The 23034-nt window shown below is 43.3% G+C and overlaps 1 protein-coding gene across 14 annotated transcripts in view; it reads right to left on the bottom strand.

The window, feature by feature from the left end:
• Positions 1 to 23034, bottom strand: part of rbfox1 (RNA binding fox-1 homolog 1) — a 2603746-nt gene that overhangs the window by 1782019 nt on the left and 798693 nt on the right. The gene's annotated exons all lie outside the window — the stretch shown is intronic.

Genomic DNA, 23034 nt, shown 5'->3' with positions numbered 1-23034 from the left:
TCTTACAAGGAGGTGTTAGTGCTGCGTCCTTTAATAGACTAAAAATAAATCAGCTCTTTACTTCTTACTTGTAACATAAGCTCTAATCCCGCTGGTCACACCTAACAGGACATGTCAGCCTGGTCCGCTTGTCAGCTTCGTCATCCTCAGAGCTCCTGACCATAAGGTGCTGAAGTGCGCTGGCCTCTTACACTTCTGTACGCTCACACACTCTCGAGCTCACCCTGCACAATTCGGCCAACCTCAAGTTCCCTGTTCCATCCTTACCGTGACTTGTTAGCCGCAGACACGCCAAGCAGCTTAAGTGTCAAAGCAAGCTATAAATATAAATAAAAAATTAATGAATTAATAATAATATTATTATAATTAATACCCACCCATTTTCCAACCCGCTGAATCCTAAGTACAGGGTCACGGGGGTCTGCTGGAGCCAATCCCAGCTAACACAGGGCGCAAGGCAGGAACCAATCCCAGGTAGGGTGCCAACCTACCGCAGGACACACACACACGCACGCACACCCACACACCAAGCACACACTAGGGCCAATTTAGAATCGCCAATCCACCTAACCTGCATGTCTTTGGACTGTGGGAGGAAACCCACACAGACATGGGGAGAACATGCAAACTCCACGCAGGGAGGACCCGGGAAGCGAACCCAGGTCTCCTAAATGCGAGGCAGCAGCGCTACCACTGCGCCACCGTGCCGCCCCTTATAATTAATAATGAATTATAAATAAGCTATAAATAATATACATTTTAAGAACACTAGGGGTCGCTGTCGCCCCTTAAACCCAACAGACACAGGCTAAAGGCACGAAGACGTATTTCAATGGTTCTTCATGTAAGAAGTGCCTCCAAAGCCCCCCGGCCACAATAAACAGACAATACACAATAATAATTACAAATGATGAACATAAATCTCTCCTCCACACCTCCCAGCAAGCTCTGTCACACTCCTCCCGATTCCGGCTTGCTTGCTGGGTTCCCAGCAGTCCTTTATATAGTTCTTGACCCGGAAGTGCTTCTGTTCTTCCTCCCACATGACTTGGTCAGCTGGAGAATTAAAGTTCTGTGATCAGCCTGGAAGTACTTCGAGGCTTTCATCCTCGTGACTACCTAGCACTTCCGGGCTATAGGGAAAGCAGTAATCCCCAGGTCCTTCAACAGCTCCCCCTGGTGGCACCCAACAGGGCTGAGAAATACTGAACTCCAACTCCCAGGATGCCCTGCGGGAATCCAGGGCACTGCTAGGCTCCAGGGAAGCTGCCATTTTGCGTCTTGGGGGAGGCAGTGTTCATAAGTAGCTACCTTCCCCTATCATTTCATTCTTGGGGTGTCCTGGCCGTCCATCACAATATATATAAAACCCGTCTGTCTGTCCTCATTCCATGAGTGAACTACTTAACGGATTTAGATCTTTTTTTTTCTATAATGTACTTGAACATTCCAGTTGATTTTGCAACTTGCACTAAGAATCATAGTTCGCTTGCTGGAGCGATATATTCACGCTAATCGGAGACAGAGGCTGCGGGCCGAGGAGAAGGGCCCTCCTCACTCACGCACCAGCCTCTGCTCGAGTTGCCACGTGTTGGAGTGTACCTTTCCTCCGCTTAGCTAGCGATACCCATCATCTAGAGATTGTTAAGGAGTAACGTTTGTCGTTTATGAGAGAGAGATCAGAGCTGCATGTGTTTTAGAGGGTAGCTGCTCATGGCCACGTGCTCTTCTCCCCACATGGGGGACGCTCTCCCGTCAGAGCTGAACACGATCAGATACAGTGCCAGCGTTGGACGCTGGAGGGTACCTAGCTTCTGCTTGGCCGGAGATACTTTGCCAACTTTTTACATTTTTGGCAAAGAGATCACAGCTACATTTTCGCCCCTGATAGCAAAACCAAAAAATATTGCATATCAAGTGACCCTCGGATACAAAAGCTACCAATATAAATTCTTCTCAATACAAATTATTACATTTGTTTTAATCCTTTTAAGGATTTTTAAAGTTTGTCCTGTTTCACTACTATGCGGGCGGAGCCGTGGAGGACAGCTAGTCTTCTTTTTTAAAAACAAAAAACTGAAATGTCACAATGACACAAGTAACCTGACCCTTTGGTCAGTACTCAGTGGGAAGCCCCCCGGGTACAGCCTGCGGTCTTCTTGGGTTTGACCTCCGCCCATCTGCATTTGGGGATTTCCTGCCATTTTTCCTGACTCTGCCAGACTGACCTTTTCAGATCCTTCCAGTGATGTTTCGTTGTGTTCAAGTCCAGGCTCTGGTTGGGCCACTCAAGGACATTCCTCGAATCGTTCCTAAGCCGCTCCTATGTTGTCTTTGCTCGGTACTGAAGGTTACTGTCCTGCTGGAAAGAGAACACCCGGCCCCGTCTAAGGTCCACAATGCTCTGGAGCAGGTTTTCATTAAGGTTATCTCTATACTTTGCTTCGTCTCGGCTTTCCTTCAACCTCGAGCAGTCAGGCTTCTGTCCAGCCGCTCTGAAAGGACGACCAGATCAGTGGAGAGTTGCAGGGATGGTTATCCTTCTAGAAGTTTCTTCCATCTCCACACACGTTCTCTCTGGAGCTCAGCTAGAGTGTCCATCGGGTTCTTGACCACAGCCCTTCTCCTATGATTGCTTAGTTTGGCTCAGTGTTACAGACAGACAGACAGAATAACAGATCTGGGCTTTTACAGATATGGGGGGGGGGGGGGGGTACCCAGAAATGAAATAATAAAAATTGTTTTAATAATTTTTTCTTAGTAAAACTTGCGTCTCCTTCAAAGTGTTCTCCATGTGAATGAATGCACTCGTCCCATTGGTTCTCCTACCCTTGGAAACATTTTAGGAATCGTTGAAGAGGAACGTTCTCCAAGGCCCACAGTGATTTTTCTTTGTCTTCCTCCACGTTACAAAAAATGTTTTCCTTTGAGTTCTTTTTCCAAGAAAAAGTCGCACGGAGCGAGTAGGGCGAGAACTTACAAGACACACAAGTCAACTCAGAAACCTCTTCAATAGTCCGACGACGATCTCTATAAATTGCATTGTGAACGTTTTCAGAATTTTTGTCATTCCTAATTGTGGAAGGTCGACCAGATCTTGGTTGGTCTTCAAGTGACATTTCCCCTCGTTTGTAAACCACTCGTAGAGCCGTGTCTTACTTAACGCTTCCTCTTTAAAAGCAGGTTCAAGCCTCACTACGGTTTCAGCAGCTGTTTTCTCTAAGAGAGAACAAAATTTAACGCAGACTCGCTGTTCTTTATTATCACCCATCTCAAAAATCGCAGAACACGCTTAATAAGCAGCAAGAAAAATCAACAAGGTATGGCGTATGAACAACACAGAGCAACGCCGCTTGGCGGACTGGCACAGAATACTGTAAGTGTGCTTCACAACGAAGTGCAGACTGTGTGCCGGGTACAGATTCCGGTTATTTCTGGGTCCCCCTTCATACAGTATTGTGATGGCTTATAGTGTTGTCTCTATGCACAATTTTCCTCTTTGTAAAATGCCTGCGTCTGCCATATGGGTGAGGGCAACAGGACTCAGAAGAGGAGAGACCACTGCTGCTGCGTCATAAGTCCTGGAAGGAGAGGCGGAGCCTCTGGGATACAGTCGTAACCAATCAGTATCCTGAACATGACTAGGGCTCTATGCAAATCTGATGCTGACAGGTCTAGGGGGTGATGTCCCACTTAGGGGACATGGAAGACCCAGAGACAGGGGCAGTTCTGTGGGTGACAGCCCTGATCAGGCAATGGAATCCATGAGCAACGAGCCGAGGGGAGCTGCAGAGTGCAGGACAAGCGGACATAACAGTTAGGAATGCCCACTGGTGGACTTCAGGGCCAACTCCAACGTGTAAGATGATAATAACGGCGGGCTCTGGTGTCTCCCATGATGGCCACAACAGGGGGACACACAGTAAATAGTCTGAGCTGTACGTAAATGGCTTGAGTGGGCTTTCACTCTGTGTGTGTGTGTGTGAGTGTGTGTGTGGGCGCACATTTGTGTCTGGGTCTCGTTCCTTTCTGCGCACCCAAGGGGGTCGCTACAGGATGATTCTGAAACGCACTGCAGCTCCTTGTCGGATACTCCTTCAATCTTGTCAAAGCAAAAATGGCTTAAGACATACGCACTGTCAGAGTGGGGCCAAAGTGAGACTAGCATGAATGATGGCAAATTAAATAACAGGCTGATTTAAAAAGATAATGTCGCAAAGGAGGATTTTTTTTTTCTTTCTTCTGGAAATTACACTCTTTTTACGTACATCAGTAATGATTATACACTTAGCAGATCTGCGCTCTTATTTCTCCTATTCATTTTACTGAATTGGCTACACAGAACGAAGACAAGAATCTAATCAAAGCCGGGGATGAAGAGCTTATTAGCAATCCCGGGTTTAGAAATGTTTATATGATCCATTGGAACAGAATGTATAGGAGCGAAGATTTACAAACTCTAAGTATCGCTTTCATTTTCTAATCAGCTGTAAATTAGCAGCTCCTTCTTTTTTCAATGCTTTTTTTAACGAAACACTTGCAAAATCGGTCATATTTACTACATCTGTGAGCCTCCCTTACTGGAGAGCAAAAGGGGGCTCTTCATCTGATCACTTTAAAGATTCAACGTTCTTACACGTTTGAGAGTTTTCACCAGGAATTTGAACCCTTCAACAGGTGCAGCAAATGACTACAGACAAGAAATGAATTACACAGACAGACAGAACGATAGAAGTGAAAGGCACTATATAATAGATAGATAGATAGATAGATAGATAGATAGATAGATAGATAGATAGATAGATAGATAGATAGATAGATAGATAGATAGATAGATAGATAAAATGCACTATAAGATAGATAGATAGATAGATAGATAGATAGATAGATAGATAGATAGATAGATAGATAGATAGATAAAATGCACTATATAATAGATAGATAGATAGATAGATAGATAGATAGATAGATAGATAGATAGATAGATAGATAGATAGATAGATAGATAGATAAAATGCACTATATAATAGATAGATAGATAGATAGATAGATAGATAGATAGATAGATAGATAGATAGATAGATAGATAGATAGATAGATAGATAAAATGCACTATATAATAGATAGATAGATAGATAGATAGATAGATAGATAGATAGATAGATAGATAGATAGATAAAATGCACTATATAATAGATAGATAGATAGATAGATAGATAGATAGATAGATAGATAGATAGATAGATAGATAGATAATAAAAGGCACTATATAATAGATAGATAGATAGATAGATAGATAGATAGATAATAAAAGGCACTATATAATAGATAGATAGATAGATAGATAGATAGATAGATAGATAGATAGATAGATAGATAGATAGATAGATAGATAGATAGATAGATAGATAGATAGATTAAATACACTATATAATAGATAGATAGATAGATAGATAGATAGATAGATAGATAGATAGATAGATAGATAGATAGATAGATAGATAGATAGATTAAATACACTATATGATAGATAGATAGATAGATAGATAGATAGATAGATAGATAGATAGATAGATAGATAGATAGATAGATAGATAGATAGATAGATAGATAATGAAATGCACTATTGATAGACAGATATTCATTTTAGTATAGTAGGCAGGATAAGATAGATAGATAGATGAATGGCACTATATAATAGATAGATAGATAGATAGATAGATAGATAGATAGATAGATAGATAGATAGATAGATAGATGTGATTACCTTTGCTTTCACAAATCCCATACCAAATGGCATATAACAGAGACATGAACTTTAAATGTTAACGCTGATTACTTAGATTTCAACTCATCTTAGACGGGTCCCCTATCAGCACACTGACAGCATTACAGCCCAACTGGAAGACACATGTAAGAAAATAAAACAAATGAAAAGGCTGATAAAATGAAGCCAAAGTCCAAAATGAGAACCAGGAATCAATGTTTAAAGAACAAAAGGGTAAAAAACAAAAGTTAATATGCAAGATGAGAGTCATTAAGGTTGTTTTAGTATTTTATGCTGTCCTGGCAGGCCTAACAACAGAAATCAAAATGCAGCATTTGAGGACTTCAAGGCACTGCAAAACAATAAATTTGAATATATATATATAGGACCAAGACCAGGAGAGGGACTGTGCCTAACTGGGACCACGAGAGGGCAGCCGCCTTGGTTGGTATGGGGGCCATGGGAATTAAGCATGGAAGCTCAACCCAGGGGGCGCCAGGACAAGTAAGGAGCCCTGGACACCAGCACTTCTGCCACACCCGGAGTGCTTCCAGGTGCTCATGCGGAACTTCTGTCACACCAGGAAGTGCCGCAGGAAGTTCATCAGAGGGCACCTTGAGCACGTCCGGGACTGTTTTGTGTAAATAAACGTTTGTGTTGGACTTATTGGTGTCTGCTTGTCTGTGTCCGGGCTGTACTTCCACAATATACTGTATATTTATATTGTGACTCTTTTATTACACATCCCCACTGTTTATCGTGCTAATGATCTAAACATAGCGTGATGACAGACCCATTTTGTTTGTTAATACACACTTGGAATGGCTGCAGTCCACTCAATCCTCCAGAAGTCCCAACTTTTTACACCCCGTTGATTCCCATATCTCAGCCCAGGCACTCAGAACCACCAACGTCTTCATCCTTCAATCATCCTTATGGCAGAGGGGCACCCCTTTACTGTTCACACAGAGGTATGAGGGGGGGTTCTCCTCTTGCCCACGTGGCCTGACTTAACACAGTGTGCCATGTCAGTGCCACCTTTTAAAACTGAGCTCTGAGGCTCTCAATTTGAGCCAAACTTCATCCTAAGGGTTTTAGGTGAATTTTCCGCCAAGTGCATGTTTAGCAGCAAACAGAATTCACAACATGAAAAACTAGCCACACTCCTGTGCCAAGCTGGCATAAACTGCCACAACAGTGATATTACACTGTTAATTGATTCTTAGCAAGTTTCTTAGCGCAGTAATTGATGTGAACAAACAGTCTCCACAGATGTTTCCGATTTCTACAGCCATGCAAGGTAACAGATGAACAAAGAGTGAAACCATAGTGTGGAATTTAAAGCCCCCCCAGGGAATGCCAGCGTGAGCCTTCTTTTTCCCTAAGAGCTGAAACACAAAGCCATCATCACACTGCAGCCTTCAGTGCTGGTGTGTGTGTGTGTGTGTGTGTGTGTGGGAGGGGGGCACTGGCACCCATGCAGGGTGGGCTTCCCTCCATGTACTGCTAGGTCCCCCACAACCCTGCACTGGATATGCAAGTCAGATAAAGGAGGGATAGATGGAAGAATGGATCCCGAGTTATTTAAATGTAGCGTGACGACAGAGCCATTTTGGATAAACTCTACATTATATTTTGTAAAATGGAGGCAACATTCAGAAGTAAGAATATTTGGTTTAAATTGTAAAATTCCTATAACAGGTGTATACTTTAATACATTTTCTTGCATGTTAATAATAATAAGTGACATCACCACCTAAATGTAGAGATTGTACTTCATTATAACAGATGTGACCAAGGAGAACATTCTGCCATGAAGAACAAACACTTCACTATCTACTGTACATCCAGACAACCATTAAGAAGGTTAAGAGGATGTTGTCACGCTGTTGTCATGCTATTGTCACACATGTGCGTCAGAGGACCACCTCATAGGCTCAGTCAAGGATGTGTTACAACTCTCCAAGACGTCAGTGGGCGCCACTGCTAACGCCGTCATCTCCTGCCTTTCCCTCAGTGGTGAGAAGCTGCCAGGTCAAGGCACCCTTTTCAGTCGACCCTCCATAAAATCCCGGGCATCCAGGAAGGTGACGTTCATTACTGGGGAGAGCAACCCGCTGGACAAGCTCCACCACAGCAACTGCAACCTTTGTGTGTTTTGAGACCCACTCTGATGTGTGTGTGACTTTTGTCTGTTCCTGTTGTCACACACGTGCGCGTGGGACGCAGCTAAAGGGCTTGAGTGAAGTAGCAATTCTGAAATCTGACCGGGATGTGGCAAGAGTGCACTGACTCTTTTTCTCGCTTTCCTGCAGACCATTCATGGGAAATTCCACCTGACCCTGTTGAAGTCACTTCCGGGTCTGAACCTATAGATGAAGACCCTTCCGGTCCCGGCCCCTTTGACGTCACTTCCTATCCTGACCTTTAAAAGCCTCCATCTTTCCCCTATTCCCTCAGTTCTGTTTTGGACATCAGTGCTATCATTTGTTTTTGCAATTTAGCGGCCAGGAAAACAATAAACGGGTGGCCGCCCCAAACCTTGTTATGACTCTTGTGCGAGTTATTTTGCTGTCTTTGGACAATAAAAGGAATGAACAGGTTGGCGGACCCAAAATTTCCCCACTGCATCCCATGCCATCATTCTGGCATTCAGCCACACCATATAGCACCCACAATCAATGTGTGCGGGACAAGTCACAGAAGGGTATTCCTAAGATACACCAAATAGCGAAAAGGATGTGGACAACCCTCCAAATTATTGAGTTCAGGTCACCCACCGCTAACAGGTCCATCAAGTCAAACACAGCACCATTGGCATACCGAAGAGCTCAGAGACTTCAAACATAACACTGGCATAGGATGCCACTTTTCCTTCAAGTCAGTATGTGACATTTCTGCTCTGCTAAGACTGAAAGTGCCACTATTGTGATGTGGAAGCATCAAGGAGTAGCAACGGCTTAGCCACGCAAGCTCACACAGCGTGTCCACCAAGAGCTGAAACTGCCCAAAGATGGCCTATCCTGAGAGGTGTCACTCACGACTGATTTCCAAACTGCCCCTTGAAAGCAACATCAGCACCAGAACTGTGCGTCAGGAACTTCATGAAATGGATAAGATCACTACGACTGGGGTGGTGTGAAGCATCTCGCCATTGAACAGTCGGGAGCAGTGAAGACGTGGTCTCTTCTGGAATCTGATGGATAAATTTGGGTCTGGTGGATACCTTCTGGACTGCGTAGTGCCTACTGTGAAGTTGAGTGGAGGAAGGATAATGGCAGGGTCTGGGTGAAGGGTACTGTTAATGTATGTGCTGTTAATGCATAAAAAGACATGTTAGACAATTGTGCCCTTCCAACTTTATGATAGCAGTTTGAGGAGGACACTTTTGTGTTCCACCATGACTGTGATCCGGTGCACAAAGCCAAGTCCATACGGACGTGGAGGAACTTGAGTGGCCTGCACAGAACCCTGATCGCGACCCCGCTGAACATCTTTGTGATGGACTAGAATGACAACTGTGGGACGGATCTTCTCATCCAACACCCCTACCTGACCTCACAAATACTCTTGTGGCTAAATGGGCACATTTTCCCATGGTTATTCTCCACAATCACGTGGAAAGCCTGGTGGGGGGGCAACTCCATATGAATGCCCATAGTTTAGGACAGGAATGTACAACAAGGTGTGAGGGTCAGATGTCTGTCCACAAACCTTTGGCCATAGAGTTTACAGAATGTAGCACACTTGTGAGGCCCCTCTCTTGAGTACTGTGTGTTGATATGACAAAAATAAGACATTTGTGACACTACAAGAAGTCCAGAGGAGCGACTAGGCTGAGGCATCACAGCGGCCTACACGCCAATGGAATCGGTGGCGGTTCTGCAGAATCCGCAATGAGAAATGTAATGTGATCGCTGGGACAACATGCAGACCACGTTCCTCACCAGCACCTCTTCCAGTAGCAACCCAAGCTTTTTGTAGATGATCTCCCACCCAAGTACCAGCCTGGCCCAAACATGTTTAGCTTCAGGTGAATGACCTGTTCTGAAGCACAGGAGGTATGAAGCCCCTTTAGCAGCAATTCCAGCCTTGAGTCATCTTGCTTTGACGTGGTAAGCTTCACACACCAGGCTCTGAGGATTTTCTGCTTTTCTTCTCTGCAGAGCCTTTCAATTTCTGTCTGGGTGAATGGAGACCATTGGTGGACAGCTATCTTCAGGTCTCTCCAAAGATGTTCAGTTGGGTTCATGTGCAAGCTCTGGCTGGGCCATTAAAGAACATTCCCAGAGTTGATCCTACGTCATTCTGTGCTTTCCTTGCTTTATCCTGCTGGAAGGTGAACCTTCAACCCAGTCTGGGGTCCCAAGCACTCAGAAGCAGGTTTTCATCAAAGACGTCTCTGCCCTATGTGCTGTTCAGCTATTCCTTGATCCTTTTTAGTCTACCAGTCCTGCCACTGAAAAAAACTACAACAAGATGGATCCATCAACACCTAACACCATTGAAATGTTATTGAGCACATAACGAGAAGTGCTTGGTTTCCTAAAGACGTGATGCTGAGAAGTGAGGGAAAACTGTTCAATCTTGGTTTCATCAGACCAGAAAATCTGCTTTCTGATAGTCTTTAGGGACCTTCTGACAAACTCCAAGTGGGCTTTCATGTGTCATCTTAGCACACACTAGCACTGAAGACTTTCAGCCAATGAATTATTCAGCAAAAGCGCGTCAAGAAATGCGACAAGAGCTCCTTAATACCAACAGCAACAGCCCTGAATGATGTCTCACTGGGACTGGGACCACCAAGTCAGAAGCTTTCTTTTTTAATTTGCTTCCTTTATAGTCTATCTATCTATCTATCTATCTATCTATCTATCTATCTATCTATCTATCTATCTATCTATCTATCTATCTATCTATCTATCTATCTATCTATCTATCTATCTATCTATCATATAGTGCCTTTCCTGTCTATCTATCTATCTATCTATCTATCTATCTATCTATCTATCTATCTATCTATCTATCTATCTATCTATCTATCTATCATATAGTGCCTTTCCTATCTATCTATCTATCTATCTATCTATCTATCTATCTATCTATCTATCTATCTATCTATCTATCTATCTATCTATCTATCTATCATATAGTGCCTTTCCTATCTATCTATCTATCTATCTATCTATCTATCTATCTATCTATCTATCTATCTATCTATCTATCTATCTATCTATCTATCTATCTATTTATCATATAGTGCCTTTCCTATCTATCTATCTATCTATCTATCTATCTATCTATCTATCTATCTATCTATCTATCTATCTATCTATCTATCTATCTATCTATCTATCTATCTATCTATTATATAGTGCCTTTCCTATCTATCTATCTATCTATCTATCTATCTATCTATCTATCTATCTATCTATCTATCTATCTATCTATCTATCTATTATATAGTGCCTTTCCTATCTATCTATCTATCTATCTATCTATCTATCTATCTATCTATCTATCTATCTATCTATCTATCTATCTATCTATCTATCTATCATATAGTGCCTTTCCTATCTATCTATCTATCTATCTATCTATCTATCTATCTATCTATCTATCTATCTATCTATCTATCTATCTATCTATCTATCTATCATATAGTGCCTTTCCTATCTATCTATCTATCTATCTATCTATCTATCTATCTATCTATCTATCTATCTATCTATCTATCTATCTATCTATCTATCTATCTATCTATCATATAGTACCTTTCCTATCTATCTATCTATCTATCTATCTATCTATCTATCTATCTATCTATCTATCTATCTATCTATCTATCTATCTATCTATCTATCTATCTATCTATCTATCTATCTATCGTTCCTTTCCCATGTATTTGTCTATCTATCATCCTGCCATAAAACCCAGAAGGGTGGAGTGTTGTAGTGGTGGTTGTCCTTCTGGAAGTCTCTTCTATCTCCACACAGGTTCTCTGGAGCTCAGTCTGAGTGACCATCGCATTCTTGGTCACCTCTTTTACCAAAGGCCCTTCTCCCCTGATTTTTCAGTTTGTCCGGACCACCAGCTCTAAGAAGAGTCATGGTTGTTCCAAACTTCTGCCCACCCTTTTAAGAACTGATGTTTGTGGGGGGTGTTCTGTAATGGGGGGTTTTCAGTTGGTGTATGATTTGGTCTTCGCTGTTTCCCAGCATGCACCTGGCACTGCCCAGATAGGCTCAAGTGCCTTGTGAGAATGTATGCACTTATATGTAAGTTTCATTCGAATAAACACTTTTTTTTTGGGGGTATGGGGGTCATGTGCACAAATATTTTTACTCCTGTTTTCCAGTTCCGAAGTCTGCACTGAAGGGCCACTCTATTGCAGCCTGAGAGCAAATCCTATTTTCATGGAATTTGCTGCATGTAATTCCGCGCTGCTCGAATAATTACTTCCAGCATAATATGTGAATTGAGTTGGCAGTTCAACAGAAATTGCGATATTGATTAATAGCACATTACAGACTTTCAGTTATTAAGCCATCAGTGTGCAATTTCATTTCAAGTCACAAACCTCAGCTCCGTGTTACCAATGTAATTACACTGCAAATAATATATCCTGCTTTAAGTCTTCCTTAATTGTGAAACTCCGCATTCTAATGATGGCTTAGCTGCTATTGTAGTCATGAGACGAGTTCTTCTCACGTTGCCTTAAAGTAACAGAGCGGCCACGAAGGGACAGTAACCCATTTCAAAGCCACACTCAAAGCCTCACCTTCTGGAGCAATCTCTGGGATATTTCTATTCGTCTGTTTGATTTTTCTTATCACTCAACCAATCAAAGTCTAATTCTGATCCACTTTTATAAGTTTCAAGCAGCTCCCTACTGACTTTGTGCCTTTGCAGAAGAACCTAAAGATGACCTATCCTGAGAGGTGTCACTCACAACTGATTTCCAAATTGCCCCTGAAATCAACATCAGCCCAAGAACTTGGTGTCAAGAGCTTCACAAAATTGATGTCCATGGTCGAGCAGCTCCACACAAAGCTAAGATCACGATGTGCAATGTCAGAAGTCGTGAATCAAGAGGATGATTAGGGAGCCAGGATGGATGAGGATGAGGGCAATTTAGCCTGGACATCACGATACACCTTTCTGTTTGAATGATGCCTGGGGATTTTTAATGACCACAGAGTGTCAGGACTTAGGTGGTATGTCTCATCTGAAGGACGGCGACACAATTGCAGTGGGTCCAGATGGAGTATCGTCACGACTGCTGAAGGCCTGTGCACTGGAGCTAGGGAGTCCTCTACAGCGCATCTTCAACCTGAGCCTGGAACAGGGGAGAGTCCTGAGGCTTTGGAAAACATCTTGCATCACCCCAGTCCCAAAGGTATCACGTCCTAGTGAGCTGAACGACTTTTGGCCTGTCGCTGTGATGTCACATGTGATGAAGACCATAGAGAGGCTGCTGCTTCACCACCTGAGGCCACAGGTCCGCCATGCTCTCGACCCTCTGCAGTTTGCATACCAGGAGAAGGTGGGAGCGGAGGATGCCATCATCTACATGCTACACCGATCCCTCTCCCACTTGGACAGAGGCAGTGGTGCAGTAAGAATTATGTTTCTGGACTTCTCTAGCGCCTTCAACACCATCCAACCTCTGCTCCTTAGGGACAAGCTGACAGAGATGGGAGTACAGTAGACTTATACCTGGTGGCATGGATCGTAGACTTAGATCTTACAGACAGACCTCAGTATGTGTGTCTCGGGAACTGCAGGTCTGACATTGTGGTCAGCAACACAGGAGCGCCGCAGGGGACTGTACTTTCTCCGGTCCTGTTCAGCCTATATACATCGGACCTCCAATACAACTCGGAGTCCTGCCATGTGCAAAAGTTTGCTGACAACACTGCTATTGTGGGCTGCATCAGAAGTGGGCAGGAGGAGGAGTACAGGAACCTAATCAAGAACTTTGTTAAATGGTGCGACTCAAACCACCTACACCTGAACACCAGCAAAACCAAGGAGCTGGTGGTGGATTTTAGGAGGACCAGGCCCCTCATGGACCCCGTGATCATCAGAGGTGACTGTGTACAGAGGGTGCAGACCTATAAATACCTGGGAGTGCAGCTGGATGATAAACTGGACTTGACTGCCAATACTGATGCTCTATCTATCTATCTATCTATCTATCTATCTATCTATCTATCTATCTATCTATCTATCTATCTATCTATCTATCTATCTATCTATCTATCTATCTATCTTCTATACTGCCTTTCTCATCTATCTATCTATCTATCTATCTATCTATCTATCTATCTATCTATCTATCTATCTATCTATCTATCTATCTATCTATCTATCTATCTATCTATCTATCTATCTATCTATCCATCTATCTATCTATCTATCTATCTATCTATCTATCTATCTGTCTGTCTGTCTGTCTGTCTGTCTGTCTGTCTGTCTGTCTGTCTGTCTGTCTGTCTGTCTGTCTGTAGCTCAGTTTCTCCCTTCACTGCTCTGGGGCATTGAGATCCACACACAGACCCCAGGGTAAGCGTCCCCTGCTGTCCTCACCAGCACCTCCTCCAGCAGCAACCCAAGCTTTTTCAAGATGGTCTCCCATCCAGGTGCTGGCCAGGCGCAAACGTGCTAAGCTTCAGGTGAATGACCTGTTCTGAAGCACAGGAGACATGAAGCCCCTTTAGCAGCGATTCCAGCCTTGAGTCATCTTGGTTTGACGTGACAAGGTTCACACACCAGGATTTGAGGATTTTCTGCTTTTCTTCTCTGCAGAGCCTCTCAAGTTCTGTCTGGGTGAATGGAGACCATTGGTGGACAGCTATCTTCAGGTCTCTCCAAAATTGTTCAATTGGGTTCATGTGCAAGCTCTGGCTGGGCCATTAAAGAACATTCCCAGTGTCTCTCCTGTGCTGTCCTTGCTTTATCCCGTTGGAAGATGAGCCTTCAGTTAAGTCTGGGGTCTTGAGCACTCAGGAGCAGCTTTTCATCAAAGACGTCTCTGCCCTTTGTGCTGTTCAGCTATCCCGTGATCCCTTGAATCACGCCGCCAATTGGACTCCCGAGCAGTGGAAACGAGTTTTCTGCAGTGATGCTTAACACTTCACTCTCTGGCGGTCTGAGTGACAAACGGGTTTGATGGATGCCAGAAGAACACCACCTTCTGGACTCCGCAGTGCCTACTGAGATGTTTGGCGGCGAACGGGATAACAACAGGGTTTGGGTGAGGCCTGTTGGCTTACTTGCAACTAAAAAGACAGAAAGTCACACATGCAGGATCCTGGGTGGCTATCTGTGAGAAGTTAGCGAGATCCCCACCTTCTCTGTCGGCCCACCAGTTTTCCTCAGATATTCCAAAAGCATGCGTCTTAATTGTTGGTTCTAAATTGGGTGGGTGTTAGTGTGATGTCCCTCAAGATCCTGAATTTGGATTAAGCGGCTTTGACAATCTCATATAGAAAAGGAGAAAAGAAGCCCATATGAACCTGTGTGAGTGTTGAAGTCATTTATGACCTTTCTCTTGACTTGATTTCTGGCTTTATGTCGGGTAGAGGGGTCCTTTCATAGGATTAGCTGGCCTAGCGGTGAGTCAGCTGTGGAATGGCCAATAGGGAGAGGCAGCTTGATGGCCGAGGTCTCCAGGACTCTGAACAAATCCAAATCGTATTATGTGATTTTATGTCGTGTAGAATTTTTTCTACTACACTATTGTATTGTATTGAGGATTACTTCTCCTCTGTTCTGTGTATTGTATTGTATTGTATTGTCCCCCTTTCTTTTGTAACCCACTGTACGCCCACCCTACCTGTAAAGTGGTCTCTCTTTGAACTGCCTTTCCCAAGGTTTCCTCCATTTTTTTTTTTATGGGAGTTTTTCCTTGTCTTCTTAGGAAGTCGAGGCTGGGGGGCTGTCAAATGGCAGGGCCTGTTAAAGCCCATTGTGGCACTCCTTGTGTGATTTTGGGCGATACAAAAATAAATTGTATTGTATTGTATTGTGTAATTTCCTGGGCCAGCACATCCTGGACAAATTAGCAAGTCTACGCCTCTTGTAGATGAATTTCCTTACAGTGGAAGAGCTGATTTCAAATAATTTGTTGATCTTTTTAAATCTCTTGTCAGACTCCTGAGCGTCCACAACTTTCTTTCTGTGGTCCCCAGAGAGCTCTTTTGATCTTGGCGTGATGACACCACACACGTCAATAGCAAAGAGAACACCGGACCCTCGACATTTATGATTTAAATAAGTCAGGGTGTATCTGAAGACTCCCTGAGGAGGTTTTTATTCATTGGCACCTCATCTGGAACATCTGATTCATATCTGATGGATCTGAAGTGGTGATAAATGGTAGGGTGGTCTTACTTTTTCCATGTGACAAATCAGCAGAGTGTTAATGTAGTAATTCTTCGTCAAACCTTTATACTGGGTTAATGGCATCGTTTGTTAACTTAGCAGCCAAAAAGCTTCTCTCCCCAAGGAATGAAGAAGTCAGTGGAACGCTACAAGACGTGCATCCACCCGCAGAAGTGACAGAAGTGTGAAGTTCATCTGCTCACAGTTACCAGGATTAAAGGGTAAGTTGCCTGTACCTATGGCTTCTCCCTCGTATTTCATTTTCTTACAGGAATTACCTCAGTAAGTTATTTCAAGATAAAAGATATCATCAGTTGCTCAAGAAATTTCCATCCTGATCCCACACATCCAGTTAAACTGAGCCAAGTGAATATTTCTTTATTGCATTGCTAAGCAGTGTGTTTCCCAAAACCCTTTAACGGATCTAATCTACTTCACGTTCATATGCTACCTAGGGGATCGCTTGTGTCTTAATGAAGACGGATGTTTCTTAATGACTGGGATTTGGGTCGGATTTATCAGAGTTTATAATAAACATATAGAGTCTTGTTCAACAGCCAAGAGCAAACCAGGCAGAGCTCAGCACATTTATTCAAAAGAGGAGTTTATACCGCTGGGTCCAAAGTGCCCGTCCGATGACGAGGACCACCAGCCTGGATCAAAAACAGTCAAAACTTTACTGCTAATCGAGATTTTGTGTCACAAAAAGGACTAATTAGGAATGATAAAAGGGAGAAAAAACCTGGCAGCTTCTCTAGGCCACCGATGTCTACCTGCTGTACGCATGCTTGGGAAACACTCTCGATTCGGCTCATTTCATTTGTGGCGTTTTTGGACTATTTTCCTGTTAGAAGATTCAAACAGTTGTGATGAGAACCGGCCATTCAGCTCAACAAGCTCATCCATCCTGTTCACCGGGATTGTTACAAAATAACACCATCTTAAGATCTGGAGGTCCTTAAAGTCCTACTCTCTACCGCACAACCTGGTCATTTATCCCATGTGTCTGTGGTTCTTTGCATGAGAAGAAACAAAATCATCCCACAACACGTTTCCAACTGTGTCCCTGTGTTCTTCCTGAAATAATAAATACCTGGGAAAAGAATCAGGAGTGGTCTCCTCTAGACTCTCTCGTATACTGAGATTTGGGGATGGATATTTGAGGAGTACACCACAAGACAATGATTATATTTTTCTATTATGTACATTAAAGGACCATCAACAACAAATCAAATTAAATTAATAATATATCGAACAATTATTTAAAAAGTAAAGTTGAATAAATCGGACTCTGCAGCTGCACGAATAAAAGGTAAAGTACCACTTCTGGTTAGCGGAAATAGCCCAAAAGTTGATAGAACTTGACGTTTTGTACATAATACTTGTATGCAAAATTTGGTTGACCAAAGTGAAAGCGTACTCAAGTTATTGTGTTTGCATTCATAAACACACACACAGCCACACACACCCACACACACAGACAGAATTCCAAAAATAGTATTTTCGGACTCAGGGAGGTCTAAAACGCCGCGATTCATCAAAATCTCGACATCGAATTTTTGGACGATTACAATACTGCTCCTATACCTCATATACGAGAAAGTCAGGGAGGTCTAAACTGTTGAGATTCATCAAAGTCTCAAATGGAATTTTTGGTGGATTCCAATACTTTCCCCACACTTTGAATACGAAAAAGTCAGGGAGGTCTAAAATGTTGAGATTCATCAAAATCTCTACATCAAATTTTTGGACGATTCCAATACGTTCCCGGTACTTCATATATGAGAAAGTCAGGGAGGTCTAACACATCGAGATTGATCACAATCTAGACATTGCAATTTCAGACGATTCTAATAAGTTCCCTGTACTTTGTATATGAGAAAGTCAGAGAGGTCTAAACTGTCGAGATTCATCAAAGTCTCAAAATGGAATTTTTGGTGGATTCCAATACTTTCCCCATACTTTTAATACGAAAAAGTCAGGGAGGTCTAAAATGTTGAGATTCATTAAAATCTCTACATCATATTTTTGGACGATTCTAATACGTTCCTCGTACTTCGTATATGAGAAAGTCAGGGAGGTCTAACACATCGAGATTGATCAAAATCTAGACATTGCAATTTTAGACGATTCTAATAAGTTCCCTGTACTTTGTATATGAGAAAGTCAGGGAGGTCTAAAATGTTGAGATTCATTAAAATCTCTACATCATATTTTTGGACGATTCTAATACGTTCCTCGTACTTCGTATATGAGAAAGTCAGGGAGGTCTAACACATCGAGATTGATCAAAATCTAGACATTGCAATTTCAGACGATTCTAATAAGTTCCCTGTACTTTGTATATGAGAAAGTCAGGGAGGTCTAAAACGCCGAGATTCATCAAAATCTCGGCATCGAATTTTTGGACGATTACTTACCCTACACTTCATATATGAGAAAGTAAAAATGAAAAAGAAAGTCTTTGGAGTAGCCATTGAAGGGTTTATCTGTCAAACTTTGCCACTTGAGCTGACCTTTAAAGCCTTGACCTAACGAGGTCAGGGTCACGACCTCTGTGATCACGCCCTCAGCATCTGAGGGTTGTTCTATCTAGCTGGCCACAACAGATGGCGGCAGGACTGGGCATTGCAGAAATTAGCAAAGATCTTGGAGGTATCCAGACAGGAGGCACATAGAGCTCATCCAGCACATAACCCAGAGCTGATTGCCTTCGAGATGGACGGCTTCAATCCAAACAACTGCACTATGAGGGTGGACCTTGACAGGAAGTTTCAGTTCCCCACTGAGATTGCTACGATTTTCCTTCTGCCAGACCAAGGCCTTCTTAACAGCATTATAGCCGCCCCCCATCCCCGGGCAAAGCAGTGCAGTGGGGGCCCCTAACTACACAACCACTCACAGGAAGAAAAATGTAAATGGACGATAGAATGAAACATAAATTTATTGTATTTGTACTTCCAACAAAATCAGTGTATAAACATGGAAAAACGTGCTGTACGGTAAAGATTAATCAACACAAACGTTTGAACAATAGAACGTGAGCCTCGAAAAACACAGACATTTCAACCTATAAATGATACACAGAGACGTAGATGGCACAGTATGAAATTTCTATGAATTATTAATCAACTGTTCAACACAAACATGTGCAAAATTTCTTTGCAGAGAATTGAGTTGAAGTGACGTTAACGTATACGCTTTGACGTGATGTAGTGCATAAGATTCGTACACTGTGGCGGATGGCCAGGGACCTTGCCATGCTGGGAGCACTGGGGGAGCAAGTGTGGCCAGATCATTACCACCCCTGGAACGTTTGATGGCAGCCCCCCTGGGTTGCAGTGGTGACTCGGACTCCTGCAGGGCTTCATGGGAGTTGGAGTTTGGTACAGCCCTGTGGAGAAATGCGGGCGCTGCCAGGGGGTGCTGAGCCCTGGAGAGCAGCTTTTACACGACACATCATCCGACACCTGGAGCACTTCTGGGTGCCCTATATAAGGGGCCAGCAGACACTACTCCGTGAGCCGGAGTTGGGAGGAGGGAGACGAAGCTTGCTGAGGAGGAGTGGAGGAGAACGAAAAGAGAAAGAAAAGAATTGAGAAAAAGAGTATCGGGTTAAAGGTGCTTAGTGGATTAATAAAGTATCTATCTATCTATCTATCTATCTCTAGTGGGACTGTGTGTGCCAGTGGGAAACGGGATGGCGTTGCCCACGGGTGAAGAAAGAAAATAAAAAGCTTGTGCTTTTATCAGGGTGCCTTCTGCCTCTGTCTGTGTCGGGTTGAGTGGCTGCTAAGCCCTCTACATTTGTCACAACACATACCTGCACGTGAGGCTGCAGAGGTGACAGTGACACTAAATCAGAGGCGAACGCCAACATCCACTTGTAACACAATAACACATATTTATAGTTTAGTATAGTATTTATTTATTGACAGCAAGTAGCATGGGGCCCCAATGCAACTGCCCAGTGTGCCCATGTGTTAAGACGGCCCTGTGCCAGACACTGAGTTGTGGTCTTATTGGAACCAAAGACAGTTGTATTGGTTGAACTGCTGTGCCTTGGAAAACAAATATGGAGGCAGCCACAAGAAAACCTTCATTACGCAGAGATGTTTATTACATACTAGGGGGCTTCGCTCGGCAACGCCCCTGTCTGCTTCGCGCCAGCAAATTTGCGTCTCTGCCGCTCGCGTATGTGGATTTCACTTTCACCAAACAACAAATCTTTTAATTCTCGTGGATACGCCTCTTCATTGGGAAGAAACACTACTGGCAACACGAATTAGACGATCGACAAGTCTCCGACTAAAAGTTTAAATCCGAACAATATATACATACTTCTGACATATCACCTATGTGACAAATAACGCCAAAAGCTTTTGTTGAAAGCGGTTTAGACATTAATGGCTGTGTGTTGAGTTATTTTGAGGGGACAGCAAATTTACACCGTTATACAAGCTGTACACGGACTACTTTACATGGTATCAAAGTGTCATATCTTCAGTGTTGTCCCATGAAAAGAAATATTTACAAAAATGTGAGGGGTGTACTCACTTTTGTGAGATACTGTACATGCAGAGTGAGGCCCCACTTGAACTTCGGTCAGGCTCACCTCTGGACGATGAGGGCATAAGAAGCTTTTAAGTTCCCACTTGGAGTGAAGTCCAGGAACATCCCAGAAATCACTTGCAGGGTCAGGAGAGCCCTCTGTATCTCCTGGGACCTTCTACAGCTCTGACCAGCCGCCTCGGCGCCAACATCAGTTGTGATGCTTGAGCTGACTGTGTTATGGGAAACAAATACGAGACGGAGAGAGAGGAATGCACAGATTTGAAAGTAGAATGTATAGGGGTAGGGTAGGATGGAGGGATGTCATCAGTCCTGTCGGGGTCGAGTGCAGGAGCTACATGGGGTTGGGGGTCAGCTACCCAGCATTTCCTGAACGGTAAGGGAAGTGTCAGGGGCCAAGAAGATGGTGGAAGATATGGAGAAAGGGAGCTTCTGGCTCTGGCTAAGGAGGAAGGGGTCCTGGGGCCAGCATAAGGGGGCAGTAGGGGGACATCTGCCTCACCACCTGGAGACGTTCCTACACTAATGGAGTCAATCACCTTTGAGCACTGGCTCCTGTCTGATGACCGTCCTGGGCCAATGGCGCCATCTTGTAATTCTCTGCAAGTATTCCAACTACCTGTGCAGCTACTGAGCATGGGAAAGGCGCTACATAAATAAAATGTGTTATTATTATTATATTATTATTATTATTATTACTGAGTACATCCAATTCATACTGTACAACCCTCTACTCATCCATTCATCCAGCTAGTCTTGAACCCGCCTAATCCGGCGCACCAAGGTGGCAACATCGGGTGCAAAGCCAGAACTCACTTCGGTGGTGGATGTGGCGTTCCAGTAAAAAAGTGAAAACGGAGCAACAAAATAAAAAGTGTGAAAGACAAACAAACAAATCCAAGAATAAAAAGGTTTTAATGAGAAGTGTAGTATTCCAGATTTGCATGGCCGCGCTCAGTGTTTCATCGTGCTGCAGGCTATGTACGGCATGTACTCAAACTAATAAACGTAGTGGATGTAATTTCACCATTTGGGGCTTCATAAATTAGACCAAGTGGCAATTTGGATGAACAGGAAAAGCAAAGTGAGCAGCTGTGTTTTTTGAGGCTGCTGTTACTGCTCGTTTTTTATTTATTCATTTTTTGAAAATGAAGGCTGAACGTCCATTTCCATAAAGGCCACGGGTAATCATGAGTGCGGTTTGTTCAAGCGGACTGTCTGTACGGCTTGTTTAAAGCATTGTTTCTGGTGTTTCTTAAAAGCAATTTGAAAAAGATGATATTTGTAACATAACACTGGACAGCCACATGGATGGCACGCTCACGCATATACACACCCAATCTAACCTCTGTTATGGTTAAGCCAGCGTTCCTCCTCAGCCCCTGTTTAAAGGACAGTTGTGCGCTGACTTACAGTTCTGTGTGGGACCGGCCATTGGGCTGTATGACAGTCACAAAGTGGACAGGTCACTGCAAGTGAGGTTCTGTGGGTCAAAGGTAAGCACACTGTGACTACCGTAATGGAGTAGCACAAAGAGATATTCAAGTCTAGACAGACTTGGCTTTGGTCTGATTGGTCAGTTTGGTTTTCGGCCTGATTGATCAGTTTGGCTTTGGTGTGATTGGTCAGTTTGACTTTGGCCTGATGGATCACTTTGGTTTTGACCTGATATATCAGTTTGAATTTGGCTTGATTGGTCATTTTGTTTTTTGGCCTGACTGATCACTTTGGTTTTGACCTGATTTATCCGTTTGGATTTGGTCTGATTGGTCAGTTTGACTTTGGCCTGATTGGTCAGTTTGGCTTTGGCCAAGTTAACCAGTTGGGCTTTGGTCTGATTGGTCAGTTTGTCTTTGGCCTGATTGGTCAGTTTGGCTTTGGTCTAATTGATCAGTTTGACTTTGGCCTGATTGAACACTTTGGTTTTGATCTGATTTATCAGTTTGGATTGGTCTGATTGGTCAGTTTGACTTTGGTCTGATTTGGTTTGGCTTTGATCTGATTGGTCAGTTTGGTTTTTGGCCTGATTGAACAGTTAGGCTTTGGTATGATTGGTCCGTTTGGCTTTGGCCTAATTGATCAGTTTGGCTTCGGCCAGGTTAACCAGTTGGGCTTTGGTCTGATTTGTCAGTTTGGCTTTGGCCTGATTGGTCAGTTTGGCTTTGGCCAGGTTAACCATTTGGGCTTTGGTATGATTCATCAGTTTGGCTTTGGCCTGATTGATCAGTTTGGCTTCGGCCAGGTTAACCAGTTGGGCTTTGGTCTGATTGGTCAGTTTGGGTTTTGGCCTGATTGGTCAGTTTGGC

The sequence above is a fragment of the Erpetoichthys calabaricus genome, chromosome 11 (genome assembly GCF_900747795.2).
Source record: "Erpetoichthys calabaricus chromosome 11, fErpCal1.3, whole genome shotgun sequence".
In the NCBI taxonomy this organism is placed as follows: domain Eukaryota; kingdom Metazoa; phylum Chordata; class Cladistia; order Polypteriformes; family Polypteridae; genus Erpetoichthys; species Erpetoichthys calabaricus.
This window is presented reverse-complemented; position numbering and strand designations above follow the sequence as displayed.